The following is an 11,161-nucleotide window of genomic DNA, read 5'->3' on the forward strand; positions in this document are numbered from 1 at the left end:
GGTGTCGTGTCCTCTAAGTTTGCACACCAGGGCCTATCGTGGCGATTTATCCCAGCTGGTGCGCCTCATATGGGAGGCCTTTGGGAAGCTGGGGTGAAGAGTTTTAAGTTGCATTTCAGAAGGCAAATAGGGAATGTTCGTTTCACGTTTGAAGAGTTTTCGACGGTGTTGGCTCGTATTGAGGCTTGTTTGAATTCAAGACCTCTTTGTCCCCAATCGGATAACCCGCAGGAGCTTGACGCTTTGACACCGGGTCATTTTCTTATAGGTGCCCCTCTACTCGCCCCTGCTGAACCAGTTATAACCGAACAGCCTCTTTCGTTGGTGAATCGGTTTCGTAAGGTACAGGCTCTTGCACAACAGTTTTGTGTTCGTTGGAAAGAGGAATATTTGAAGAATCTCCATATGAGATATAAATGGAAATTTCCTCAGCGCGATGTTATGGTAAATGATCTAGTCGTTATTCGTCATGAACAGCTTCCACCAACTTCTTGGAAATTAGGTCGAGTCGTGTCGGTCCACCCGGGCGTAGATGGTCATATTCGGGTCGCGGATGTACGTACGGAGAATGGCGTTGTAAGACGACCTATAGCTAAGTTGGTCTCATTGACCGACACTTCGGCGAACTCTTTGTAATTCGTATATTTTCTCGCAGTATCATGGAAAATACCTCGTGCTTCGCTGACGACTTGGAAAATTTCGAGGTTATTATGGATCAATCGGATGATGATAGTGCGTGCCCCCTTGATATGTCGGCGGTCGAACGGGCATTGTTGGAGGAGCCGATGGCGATACCGTCGCCTGCCATTCCGGAGGTTCAGCTATCGCCCCAAGAAATTGAGAGTCCACCTCCGGTAGTTGTGGATGAGCCCGTGGTGGCGCCTGCTGTAGTAGAGGCTACTGATGTTGGTCGAACTCCTGCTCAATTGGTTTGCAGGGTTTGTGGAGGTCGTCACGCATTGCGGCGGTGTCGGAAGTTCCTCTCTCTTTCGATTGAGAAGAGGATACGTATGGTGGTACGACATCGATATTGCTACAGATGTCTAGCACAGACCCACCAGTCGAAGGATTGTCCTAGCCGGCGTAGGTGCCCCAGTTGCTCCGGGGACCACAATATTTTGTTACACGTTGCGGCTGTGGCGCCTCGAATTGAACATGGGAGCTCGAGGTCTGCTCAGCGGATTCGTAGTGGGAGCCATACGAATCGTCCGTCCGATCTTGCTGTGGCACGGTCATATTCCGATTTTGGCGGCGTCGGAGTTCTGCCTCTGCAGAATGTCGTTACTCTGGCGCCCAGCCTCGTAGTCCGCGTGTCCCCCCATGGTGTGTCCATTCCGGTCCGTGCAGTAATCGACAACTGCGCGCGCCAAAGCCAAATCTGTCGCTCTATGGTCGAGAACTTAGGGCTACCGGTTACAAATATTGAGGGGGTCCAATTTTGCCGGTTGACAGTATCGTCCGCTTATGATCCAGAGCAGCGACTGACGTTTACTGCTCGTGTGCACGATCTAGGTCGTGTGTTGACCCCCGCCGAAGCCGTGCCAGAACGGATCAAGGAATCCTTTTTGGGATTACCTTTGGCAGATCCGCAATTTTACCGAGTGGGACGGGTTGCGATCGTTTTTGGTCCTGAGGTGTATGGGCGAATCATAACACATAGGGTGTATACGTCGCCCGGTCTCCCGGTGGCTCATTATACAATCTTCGGTTGGGTTCTGTCCGGGTTGTGTAACTGCTAGGGTAGTCGCGAGGGCCCCATTTGGGTTCTAACGGCCCCTTTTTGGCCATCGTTTTATTCTATATCTATTCGCGAGAACCCCCATTTTTGGGGTTCTACCGGGTCCCCTTTTGACCCATCGCTACTTTGTCGCGAGAGCCCCCCTTTTGGGTTCTACCAGGTCCCCTTCTGACCTTACGTACCTATTTTTGTTAGTTTTTTTTGTAATCTAGTCTTAAGTTGAAGTTGAAAAGATAAATAACGAATAAATTGAATTTTTTATAAATGAACTGAAAGAAACTCACTTGCACTGCACTTAGCCTAATATTGTATTTTAAGTTTATTTTAATTATAACATACCTTGATGTTGCAAGGCGGCCGGCAATGTTTAAGTTAGAAGAAAGTTTAATTTGGTTTAATAGTGATCGTTAAAATTTTGTATACTACTTTTTGGTGCATCCCTGGCAGAGTAGAAATGTCATAATTCGAACATTATTTTGTCTTGTCAAAAGCCCCCGCCTTCCGCCATCTTGGTTGAGAGCATTTTTCTGGTTATTATTTTTCTTGCTATCGATAAGCCTATTGGCGCGGTTAAAATTTATCCATATCGTTGGAAATTATAGGTAATATTGTTTACCATTAATTATAATAGAAAACACCTTAATATAACCTTCTGCTCTTGTTATATATTGAAAATATTAAACTATCGTGTTTTTATTTTTCTCTATATTTACATATTTTTTCGCAATCGGCGAACAGTAAGGCTTTACAACATGGGGACTAAGACATTTTTTTTATTAAATGCTAGTCTTTAATTTCGTTCTTTTTATAGCCAACACTCTTCATAAAACAACCAAGATTATCTCAGTTTAAGTGGCAGTCCGTTATTTTAGACTTAGGCTATTCAGTCCATTTGTGATACCAATCTCAACAGATTGATCCCAAATTCCGGAGCCTATCATCACTTTAAGTGGAAGAAAATTCTAAACTGTTGTCATATCAGTGATGCCAATTGGGTGCTTTTAGCACCAATGCACAAAAGTTCTATAATACATCTTCGGAAGTTTTTTTTTTGTTTTTGTTAGTAGAGCATTTAATTTTCGGGAAGTGGTATGTTAGAATTTATAATATACTAGCGTAACCCGGCCCGCTTCGCTGCGCCTTCCGAAGCGTTTTTGTAGGAACATTTGGCGTTAACTTCGTTTATAGGTACAAATACGGCGGATATGCATATTTAAAACGGTTCGTCTTAAAAAATGTCGGGGAGAGGGTGTACCCTTTCCTCCAATTTTTTTAAATAATGTTATGTATTCAAGTAGTTGGACAATCTCTATATTTCTTGTGAATTTTAAGTGTGGTTTGTCAAGGAAATATATCCTCCTCCTCGACATATCCGAAAATTAAGCACTATGTTATAATAACATACAAAGAATTACTGTTTCCCATTCAATAAATCGGAAAAAGCAAAAGTAGTAAAAAATGTTACCATATTAACATTTGCTAAAATGTTCGAAAATGATGCACCCTCTACGTTGGCTGCCAAATTCATGTAAATTTAAGTTCTTTACTAAAAATAAGTCTGGCAGAAGCCTGTACAAAAATCATAAAATTATGTACCGAGTTCCCATTTACGGACAACCCTCTACTTTCAACTTAAGAAAAAAAAAACGGACAAAAGTGAACCCTCTCCCCATCTTCGCTCCACTCCGACCTGATATCGGACTTTCACGTACCCTATATTAATTTCACAACTACTCAATGGTCCCTATAAATTCTATCGAAGTAAATCGACAAAGTTTATTTCAATTTTCCCCTTCCCCAACCAGATATCGAAAAATCATATACTAATTTAAAAATCATGTATAAATTTAATCACCTCCTCCCACGTTCCCTATAAATTTCAAGTAGATCGGAGATGTTAAAATTTTTCTCTATTGTTTTAAAGGGACGTCACTTTCCCGGATATAATATCGACAAACACCGTAGTGAATAGCACCCCTAAGTTTCCCTGAAAATTCTTGAAACTTTCCTTCAAGTGTGGGGCAAAGAAGGTTGCCTCTTCGTTCATAACCTTCCCCCACTGCCTTTGTAAATTTCAAGAAAACTTTTTTTTGTTTTTTTTTTTGCAGTTTTAGAGGAGGACGTCCTAGAAAATGTCAATCAAATTATAAGCCTAAAGGGGCGGCCTCTCTTCCGTCCAAATAACCTCTCCCAGTCCTCTGTAAATTTCAAGTAACTCGGTAAAGTTTAATTGTTTCTCTGTATGTACTTAAGAGAAGCGGATGCCCTTTTGTTTTTATTAAAAAAATCAGGAACCTGATATACATTTCATAACCTCACCCATTTTTTCCGTAAAATTGCAGTCGGGGGAGTTTAGTTTTGTTTTCACTGTACTTTAAAAAACGTCGGGCAAAGGGGTGGTCCCCCTCCCCGACAAAATATCGGGGAGGCGGATTTTTGTCTAGATGCCAACCCCAACATTCAATGAAAATTTCAAGGAAATCGCATAATTTTGTTCCAAGTTTCAAAAAATAGGGCAAGGGGGAGGTCACCCTCCCTGTCCACATATGAAATCATCAGGTACCCCATATTAATTCCATAACCTCACCGCATGTTCTCTGTAAATCTCAGATAATTTAGAGAATTTTAGTTTTTTCAGTGTACTTTAAACAAAGTTGAACAAAGGGGAGGTCCCCCTCCGCCACCAAATAACGAAATATAAAGTAGCGGATCTTTATCTAGATGCCAACCCCAACCTTCAATGAAAATGTCAAGAAAATCGCTCAACTTTGGTCCAATTTTCAAATTTCCGCGACCAGGTGTCAAAAAATGAGGTACCCTATTTTCACCACATGAACGCCCCCTACGATCTCTTAAAGTAAATCGGTTCAGCCGTTTCGGAGTCAACTCGGAACAAACAAACAAACAAACAAACATAGGCTGAATTTTATATATATAGATTTTTGGTGCTTTTTGGCCTTAGGGAGTTGGCAACGCTGTGTCATATTTGTTATCAGCAACTGCTTCGAAATTCATCCGAATATTCTTCCAACACACATTTTGTTAATTCACCATACATTATGCCATGCTAGAATCATTTTATGGCCTAGGATAGTGATGAATGTTTCCTCATCGACAGCCATACGTTTTAGACGATACATATGGGTCATTTGCTTATTTTAGGTCATCTACCCATATAATAACCTTGCGATTTTTTTTTATACCCACACCATAGAATGGTGACGGGGGTATAATAAGTTTGTCATTCCGTTTGTAACACATCGATTTCCGATGTGTTATATTATTGGTCAGGGAGAAATTCTAAGACGATATAAGCATGTCCGTCTGTCTGTCTATTGTAATCACGCTACAGCCTGCAATAATTGCGCTATCGTCCTGAAATTTGGCACAAATTCGTCTTTTGTTTGCAGGCAGATCAAGTTCGAAGATGGGCTATATCGGTCCAAGTTTTGATATAGTCCCCATATAAACCGACCTCCCGATTTGGGTCTTGGGTTTATAAAAACTGTAGTTTTTATCCAATTTGCGTGAAATTGGAAATCTAGAGGTATTTTAGGACCATCAAAAAGTGTACCGAAAATGGTGCCTATCGCTCCTTGTTTTGGTATAGCCCCCATATGGACCGATTTCCCGATTTTGCTTCTTGGGCATCAATAAAGTGTATTTTCTATCCGATTTGCCTAAAATTGGAAATCTAGAGTTATTCTAGGACCATAAAGACGTGTGCCGAAAATGGGATGTATCGGTCTATGTTTTGATATTTGCCTCAAATCGGAAATCTAGAGGTATTCTACGAAAATAAAGAGATGTGCCGAAGATGGTGAGTATCGGTCCATGTTTTGATAGCCTCCATATAGACCGATCTCCCGATTTTACTACTTGGGCTTCTAGAATCCGTACACAGAAAGAAAAGTGTCTCGTAAATTTAAGAAGATTTTTACAATAATTTATTACAAGAATTTTCCAGAATTTTAGTTCATTTTTCGTATCTTCAACGAAAATTAACTACTCGAAAGGAAATTTTACAAATTCTAAGTAGCAATCGTTTAGTTCATGGCCTAAAAAATACGATGGAAATTTCCTTAAAAAATTTCTTAACTGGTAGTTAAAAATTCGTTTGTCATGCTATAAAACTACTTGTGAAATGTAAAGTATTTTCTAAAAAATAAGTGCAATTTACTATAAGATTTTTTTGTATGAGAAAATATTTTTTTACGAAAAATGAACTTGAAAGTGGATAGCAATTTCTTACTGACAATTCTTATAGTTAATAATTGTTGGTAAAAAATTACCCAATGAAATATTTTTAGTTCACATGTAATTAAATTTATAGACATTTTCGTCAAAAATGGTAGATAACGTTTTTTGAAAATTTTGCAAATTTTAAGTTAAACGTTTCATTGTTCATAAGCTGGTGTGCCTTTACGAATATTATTCTTAGAGTAAATTGTCAGCAGATGCTATGAACTAATGCATAGTACAGAGATCTTTATCGGCATAGTGGAATGTGATTAATGTAAAGATGATGTTACTTGAGTTTTGTTGTGTATACATGAGGGTGGGGTTGTTTTTATTTTTGTCCATTTAGTGGTTTGTGTGTGTGTGTTTGTTATTCGCGGATGGTTTATTTGGCTGGATGAGGTGTTGTTTTCAATAAAGGTACATGTGTTTTTGTTGTTGTAGGAATGTTTTGGCTTTGCTTTGTTTTGTTTGGCATGCTTCAGTTGTAGAGGTGTGCGCGTGACACGAAATTTTCGTGACACGCGTGATTCACGCGTGAGTCACGTGATTCGTGAATGAAATTTTGACCAAATCACGTGAATGTGCGTGAATGGGACTGAACAAAAATGTGTCGTGCGTGATCGTGCGTGAACATCAAATTCTGTTCGTGAATGTGCGTGAGTAATTTTTTTTTCAAAATCACGCTCACGACAAAATTCACGTTCACGAAAAAATTCACATTCACGAACAATTCACGCTCACGACAAAATTCACGCTCACGAAGAAATTCACGTTCACGAAGAAATTCACATTCACGAAAACTTCACACTCACGATGACATTCACGTTCACGAAAAAATTCACGTTCACGAAAAATTCACGCTCACGAGAAAATTCACGCTCACGAAGAAACTCACATTCACGAAAAATTCACACTCACGATGAAATTCACGTTCTTCTTGTGCAAAATGTTAAGCAAAGTGGGGTAAAACTCTGGCTTCTGGGGCCATATAAGTTCATATCGGGCGAAAGCTATATATGGGAGCTATATCTAAATCTGAACCGATTTCAACCAAATTTGGCACGCATAGTTACAATGCTAATTCTACTCCCTATGCAAAATTTCAACTAAATCGGAGCAAAAAATTGGCCTCTGTGGGAAAATAAGTGTAAATCGGGCGAAAGCTATATATGGGAGCTATATCTAAATCTGAACCGATTTGGCTGATATTTGGCAAGTTTTTCGAGACTCATAAAATATTCGGATGTACGGAATTTGAGGAAGATCGGTTGATATACACGCCAATTATGACCAGATCGGTGAAAAATATATATGGCAGCTATATCTAAATCTGAACCGATTTTTTCCAAAATCAATAGGGATCGTCTTTGAGCCGAAACAGGACCCTATACCAAATTTTAGGACAATCGGACTAAAACTGCGAGCTGTACTTTGCACACAAAAATACACCAACAGACAGACAGACGGACAGACAGACAGACATCGCTAAATCGACTCAGAATTTAATTCTAAGACGATCGGTATACTAAACGATGGGTCTCAGACTTTCCTTCTTGGCGTTACATACAAATGCACAAACTTATTATACCCTGTACCACAGTAGTGGTGAAGGGTATAATAATGATTGAACATTTTTACATTTTTAAATTGAAAACATACTTCCAAATAAAAAATTAATAATTTTCGGAAATAATTGGTTTCATTGGTTCATTAAATTTTGGCTTAGATGTAAAAAAAATAATTCTATATAGTATAATTATAATATATGTAATTACAATATAATAAAAAATAAAATAAGTAAACAATAACACAATAAATCATTGATTGCCTCAATTAAAAATTAATTAAGTTTTTCGGCCAAAATCAATCCAAATTTTAATTGAATTTATATTTTGATTTGATTAAAATGTTAATTGTATCTGTTAATTTTTTAATTGAGTACGTTTTCAACTTCAGATTTTTAATTAGAAATATTTTGGCGAATTTGTGTGGGTAGCTCATTTGTATCACGAGCGAGAGTGAGTAAGTTTTTAAGTTCGTACTCATTCGTGAATTACATTTTTTCGTTTGTTTTGTAAGTATAATAGTCGTGAACGTGCGTGAGTTGCATTTTACATCGTGCGTGAATAGTTTTTTATGAATCGTGAGTGTGTGGAAGTACGTTTCATTGTTCGTGAACGTGCGTGAGTAGTTTTTTTTCGAATCGTGAGTGTGCGTGAATAAGTTTGTTGATCGTGAACGTGCGTGAGTTGATATATCCCGTCGTGAGCGTGCGGTAGTCACTATTCTGCAATCGTGAGTGTTTATCTTTGCAGGATTTTGGTTCGTGAACGTGAGTGAGCGTGAATCAATAAAAACCTTCGTGCGTGAATGTTACGAATTCATTCGTGAGCGTGCGTGAGTGTGAGCAATTCCAAAACGGGCGTGCGTGATCGTGCGTGAATGTTACGAATTCATTCGTGAGCGTGCGTGAGTGTGAGCAATTCAAAAACGGGCGTGCGTGATCGTGCGTGAATGTTACGAATTCATTCGTGAGCGTGCGTGAGTGTGAGCAATTCTAAAACAGGCGTGCGTGATTGTGCGTGAATGACATTTTGAATTTGTGAGCGTGCGTGAGCGTGCGTGAAAACTCCCTCACGCGCACACCTCTATTCAGTTGTATAGTTGGCGTTGGCGTGGGCTGTTGCATCTTTTTAGCTGGTATGCAACAAGGGAATATAAAGACGTGGAATATTTTGGATTTTTGAGACATATATTTGTGTTTGATAATTAAACCTTTTAAATGAAAGTTATTAATATTTTATCAGTAGTTTAGAAAAAAGTTATTAAGAATATTTAGGAAAATATGTTGAAAGTGTATTGAAATTTTTATTATTCTATGTAAAAAAATAATATTCAATTCCAGATGAATTTGGAAAATTTTTGTTATATCTCAGCGTATAGTTTATTCATAAATTGGTAAGTATTTTTTTAATATGACTTTCTTTTAAAAAGAATTTTTTTTATGTATATTATTATTTGTTAATTAATTTTTTTGGAAATCAGTTTAATGTTTTTCTTTGTTGTAAAAACAATATTTAATTTCAGAGCAACTCCAGATGGATTCGAACAAATTTAAAAAATAGAGAATTGGTAAGTTTTCTTTTAAAAATTGCCTTTTTTCGACTAGAATATTTACGTTTTTATGACCTTTTTATCATCAAAATTACAGGTTTTTAATACCTTATTTTAGTATTTCTTTAATAAATTTTTTTGGAAACCAATGTAATATTTTTAATGTAAAAACAAATATTTAATTTCAGAATAACCCTTTAAAAATTTGGACAAATTTTTAGTACTCCTTTGCCTGTAATTTAATAGTGAATTGGTAAGGATTCTTTAACTTTCTTTTAACCCTGGACAGTCATCCTTATTTTTTGTATATTAACGTCATCCTTCTAGTGTTGTAAATTTTGATTACTTATGACTACTCGTTACTACTCGTTACTTTTGAATTGAGTACTCGTTACTACTCTTTACTTTTATAAAAAAAAATTAAAAAAGACATTGTGGGCACTTTTTAATAATATCTTCCTCTTTTTTAAATTTAAAAACAGTATAGAAAAGCAAATTACATTATCCAGTTTTATTCAAGTGTTATAAAATGTGGTGTTGTAGATATATGGGTCTCGTTAGAAAAAGATTTTCACCAATCATTCAAATTTTTAGAGCCAATTTCGTATTCACTATTTGTTTTTTTTTCGTCAGGGTATATCTAAATGGCATTGTGTATTACTGATGCTTGCAATTTGCAAACTTTTTAAATCCACCATTGACAGTGGATGAAAATATTTAGCGATCATGTTTATCGTGAGACCCAATGTTGAAATTTTCCAAGGGTTTTTGAATAAAGGTGAGTATTAAGTTCGAGTTTAGCCGCTAAAATCGCTAAAGTGAAAACTAAATCAGTAAGAAAAATGCATGAAATTATACGTATTTGTTGCAAATTTTATTAGAACTTGATGGGGAATAGCCCAGAGCAAATTTTCACAAAGTTTGTATTCCTTAAAATGGATTATTAAAGAAAAGTAATCGTGAAAAAAATGACGTTTTTAGCGGCTAAACTCGAACTTAATACCCACCTTAAGCTTGGGTACCTTCTCTGAAAACAATTGGATTGAACCAGCTGAAATCAACGACATTATTATTCATACTATTCGCATGAGACGTGATCCATGTGATGCTTTAAATTATAGCTCCCACCTACACCCAATGCAAATTTTTTCAAATGCAAACGTTTTTAAGAAATCGAATAAATTTGTCACTTTGTTCAAAGGTGAAGCCATATATCCTTTTCGTGTTATTTTAAGGCCGGTACTCTGTTCGGTTTTCGCGTTGAAACTCCATACAAAACCAAAAAATGCGAAAAATTTGCGAAATTTTTTCCATTTGTGATACTTTGTTTTTTCGTGTTGAAAAACTGACGTTTATAGCACGGCGCCATTTGCAATGTGAATTAAGAAATAATTTATTTATTAAAAACTATTTGTGCGGGTTTATAAATCAAACACGGACCATATTTTTGTTCCGAAACTATACAAAGGATCAAAGGAATAGCAGATCAATTGCCCAAGGAAAAATAAAATGTTATTTTGTAAAAACAAGCAACACCACCAACTTAATCCAATATCGCTCCCTGTAAAATAGCGCTCCAAGCTACCTAAAAAAACGCCGCTTTCTATGTGCGAAATAATGGTTACCATAAAAATTTTTCGCAAGAATGAACATAGTACCGGCCTTTAACTGATAAAACGATTTTCGAAAACTTCAATTAATATTTTTCAAGAAGTCAAGAATTTTACTTCCAAACCGCCAACTTACTTACCGTCATGCGCTTTACAGGTTAAGGTGAGTACTATGTTCGATTTTTTCACCAAAACACTAAATTAAAAGTACAAAAATATTTATGAAGACTATATTACATGTTAGCCTGATACCGAAACAGGCAATTGACGTCCAAATGCATTATATCTAATTATACAATTATTATTCGAGCTTTATGGACAGATATAGATTAAGGAACATGGTTAATAGAGCCATTGAAAAGAAAACGCCAGATACAAATCTATACACGCCTGGACTGTACATGTTTCGGTTGGGGCGAATGAACCTTTCCACAGCCTTTAGTATAGATCTGGCTGG

The sequence above is a fragment of the Haematobia irritans genome, chromosome 4 (assembly GCF_050003625.1).
Source record: "Haematobia irritans isolate KBUSLIRL chromosome 4, ASM5000362v1, whole genome shotgun sequence".
Classification (NCBI taxonomy): Eukaryota; Metazoa; Arthropoda; class Insecta; order Diptera; family Muscidae; genus Haematobia; species Haematobia irritans.